Source organism: Erinaceus europaeus, chromosome 2 (assembly GCF_950295315.1).
Source record: "Erinaceus europaeus chromosome 2, mEriEur2.1, whole genome shotgun sequence".
In the NCBI taxonomy this organism is placed as follows: domain Eukaryota; kingdom Metazoa; phylum Chordata; class Mammalia; order Eulipotyphla; family Erinaceidae; genus Erinaceus; species Erinaceus europaeus.
In genome coordinates this window covers 166,399,057-166,403,195 of record NC_080163.1, presented here as the reverse complement: position 1 = coordinate 166,403,195, position 4,139 = coordinate 166,399,057, and the positions used below count along the sequence as shown (strand labels likewise).

At 49.7% G+C, this 4,139-nt stretch overlaps 1 non-coding gene across 1 annotated transcript; it reads left to right on the top strand.

Moving 5' to 3' along the window:
- Positions 1 to 3,213: 3,213 nt before the first annotated feature.
- Positions 3,214 to 3,321, top strand: LOC132537260 (U6 spliceosomal RNA). Its single transcript, XR_009548721.1, has one exon. It is a non-coding gene; the product is annotated as a U6 spliceosomal RNA (small nuclear RNA).
- The last annotated feature ends 818 nt before the right edge of the window (positions 3,322 to 4,139 follow it).

Below are 4,139 nucleotides of genomic sequence, written 5' to 3'. Positions count from 1 at the left end.
ATTCCCACCACCAGAACTCTGCATGCCATCCCCTCCTGAAAGCTTTCTTATTCTTTATCCCTCTGGGTGTATGGACTTAGGGACATTATGGTGTGCAGAATGTAGAAGGTCTGGCTTCTGTAACTGCTTCCATGCTGAACATGGGTGTTTACAGGTGGATCCATACTTTCAGCCTGTCTTTCTCTTTCCCTAGTTGGGCAGAGCTCTGGGGAAGTGGGGCTCCAGGACACATTGGTGGAGTCGTCCGACCAGGGAAGTCTGGTAGGCATCTTGGTAGCATCTGAAACCTGGTGGCTGAAAAAAGAGTTAATATATAAAGCCAAACAAATTGTTGACCCATCATGAACCTAAAGGCTGGAATATTGCAGATGAAGATTTGGGGTCTCCATTTTGAAGCTAGCTAGTAGGCCTATTTTAGTTGTATTCCAAAGGGATATATATTCCAAAAGGATATTATATTCCATGGGATATATATTCCAAAGGGATATTATATTCCTACTGGTTTGTCCTCCTCTCAGGCAATCTCATCCTGCAGGTAGCAGGGATGGGTCTGGGCAAAGCCCTATTTCTTTTTCTGGCTCTGAGATTTTGAACTTTACATCCTGTCTCTAGATTTTATTCAAACTTAAGTCTGTCTCTAAACCCTAACACCATCAACACAAAATGAGTTGAGTTAGATTCTTAAAATTTATTTTGGATTTGAGTCCCCACCACACCTGCAGAGGAAAAGATTTGTGAATGGTGAAGCAGTGCTGCAGGTTTCTCTCTCTCTCTCTCTCTCTCTTTCTCTCTCTTCTCCCTCTTTACTTCCCATTTCCTTTTTGATTTCTTCTGTTACTATCCAATAAACAAAGATAATAAAAATATTTTTATTTTTTAATTTTTAAAATATTTATTTTCCCTTTTGTTACCCTTGTTGTTATTGTTGTAGTTATTATTGTTGTTATTGATGTCCTTGTAGTTGGATAGGACAGAGAAAAATGGAGAGAGGAGGGGAAGACAGAGAGGGGGAGAGAAAGATAGGCAGTGAAGCAGGTCTGCAGGTGTCTATCTTTCTCTCACCCTGTCTTCCATTCTTCTCTTCTTCCCTTTGTCCCAGCTGCATCCACAGGAGCACCATGGAGCCCTGAGGCCCGCGCCCTAAGACCCTGTCGCCCCGTCACATTGAGTAGCATAGCATCGCATCACCCCCAGGCAGCATTGAGCCATGCCACGTTGTGTCGCACCCATAAGCCCCAGCGCTGGGGCCTCGGCCCTGCGCCCTGAGCACCCAGCAAGAACTGTGCGGAGGCCCCGTGTGGAAGTACTGCTGGGGACTCCCCAAGGTGCTGTGCCAGACAGCAGCCAGTGGCCAGGTCCATAGTGCTGGAGCCCATCTAGTGAGATTCCTCCAATTCCAAGTAAGTGGCCCCTGGTTCCTGTGCCCTTGAAGGATGGGTTGTTGTGCCTGCCTGGGAAGGTGCTGGGTGGAGTGAGGGGCGAAGTCGGGGTACAGCCGCAGAGGGGCCAGCGCCCCCGGACCCAGTACCCCGGGACAGGCGCACCCCTTAGAGGTGGCTGCGCACCCCCCCAAACTTCCAGCACCCAGCGGCCTTGAGCAGGGCACTCCCCAAGATGGAGCCATGCGCACCCCCGGCAGGGGCGCACCCAGGGGAGGTGTCCGCGAGCCCCCAGACCCCGCACCCCTGGCAGGGACACCCTGGAAGGGTGGCTGCGCGCCCCCAGATCGTGCTGCTTTTGGCTTCCGTGAGCGCGAGCGTATGGACCCCGCTGGAGAGTCTGGGCAGCCGGCCTTCCCTTTCCTTCCTGCCGGGAGAGGGGTCCTAGGTCCCTGGGCCTCACCCAGCATGTCAGTGCTGGTGGCTCCAAGTGCCCGGAGGGTGAGGACCCGCCAGCGCAGCTGGAGTCCAGGCAGTGCGCCTCCCGAGCACCCCAAACGCCCTGGCAGGAGGGGACCCCGGAACCCACCGACCTGGCTTCAGGAGCAGCCAGGCCCAGAAAACTTTCCGTGTGTCTGCCCAGCCGAAATGTGCACCCGCTGTCCTTCCTCTAGGTGTGGCCCACGAGGAGGTCCTCGGGGACGGCTGTTTGGAATCCTGAACTTCGAGTTTGGTCTGAGGAAACATGGCGAGCCAAGCTCCCAAATTAGGGTGAAGGAGGCTGGGGCACGGGGTGCGGGTCCAGGCTGGGGGTCTCCTCGCACTACTAGAACTGAAGTGTTTTCTCTGCCTCTGTCTCTCTCAGAAGAGACATGCATTTCAGAGGGGTGCCCCAAGCCAGCTGGCTCCAACCCTTGTTGAGCCCTGGGCCTGGGCTGTGGATTGGGTCTGGGCTGAAGGTCTGGCACTTTGCAACCTGCTGGTCCTGGAGGGCACTGCCAACACCCACCCCCAACCCCCCTCGTCCCGGTGGCCTGGGCCTGGCAGGGCTCCGTGTGTGGTGGGGGGTGGGCAGGGGTTGCCTGGGGTTCTTGTGTCTGTGGGGACAGTCCTGGGGAGACTGCAGTCTGCCTACTCACACAATGGGGCAGCCAGGATGCTGGCAGGTGGGAGCTGCACTAGGAGCCCCACAGAGCCAGGCAGCAGCCGATGTTGGAGCTGGGTAGGAACCGGGCAGGAACCGCGGTTTTAAAAAAAAAAAAAAAAGAAATTAAAAAAAGGAAATTAAAAAAAGGAAAAATGTTATTTATTAATACAAAAAAGAGAAGCAGAGCATGACTATGGCACATGCAAATCTGGGGATTGAATTCAGGACTTAATTCATACAGAGCCATTGCCCTAGCCATTCTGCAATTCTAGAGTATAAATAGGTTATTTTATTTTTGTTGTTGTGTTGCCACCAAGGTCTCATTGTCTCCCTTTCTTTTTTTTTTCTTGTCTATTCTTTTCAACTCTTTTTTATTTTTATTTATTTTTCCATTTTGTTGCCCTTGTTGCTTAACATTGTGTGGTGATTAATGTCGTTGTTGTTGGATAGGACAGAGAGAAATGGAGAGAAGAGGGGAAGACATAGAGGGGGAGAGAAAGACAGACACCTGCAGACCTGCTTCACCACCTGTGAAGGGACTCCCGGGCAGGTGGGGAGCCAGGGGCTAGAACCGCGATCTTTCCTCTGGTCCATGAGCTTTGCGCCATGTGCGCTTAACCCACTGTGCCACTGCCTGACTCCAACTGTCTCCATCTCTTAACACTTTTTAAATGAGATTATAATATAGTCCTAGCTTCCGTAGTACATATACTAAAAGTGGCATGATAACAGAGAAGATTAGCATGGCCCCTGCTCAAGGATTACACACAGATTCATGAGGCATACCATATTTTTTTCAAAAAAAGGATTATAAAATATATGTACACACATATAAATAATTATAATCTTTTAAAGAGCCAGTTAATGCAACCTGGGAGGCGGTTCAGTGGCAAGAGATCTGGATTTGTATGTGTGGGATCCCAGGTCTGTCTGAACTCTGGTTCTACATATGCTGAAGCTCTTTTAAAAGATTTATTAATCAGTGAGGGAGAAAGGGAGGAGAGAGAGAGAGAGAGAGAGAGAGAGAGAGAGGAAAAACACTATAGCATCAGTCTGGAACATGTGATGCTGGAGGTAGAATTCAGGACCTCATGCTTGAGTCCAAAACTCCAACCACTCTGCCAGCCTCCAGGACTGCAGATTGGCTTTTTTGAATAAAATCATGGTAATATTGTTCTCTTAACTGTAAATCTTTTAAATAATACAAAGTCTTTTAAAAATTTTTTCTCAAATATTGTGCCTGGGGATCAATCCCACCCAGAACCTTGCACCTGCATGGGACAGCTGAGAGGCCTCCCTGCCAGTCTCCATTCTGTATCCTTTAAGAGAGGGAGACATGCAAAGCACTGCTCCTCTATGCAAGGAGTCCCGCCCATTGCCTGCCTGTGTTTTCACTTGCAGTGTGCAGGATCAGACCCCCAGCCACATGCTATGCTATGTTTTCTTTTTAAGAAACAGACAACCTGCACCTAGATTTAGGTGGGTAACTGGACTCAACAGTAGGCCAGGCCCATTTAAAATCCAAATTCAACAAATTTAGAACCAAGGCAAAGGAAAGAACAGTCACTATAATTTTTTTAAGACACTGGGTAGCTTCTTTGCATTGGTCTCTC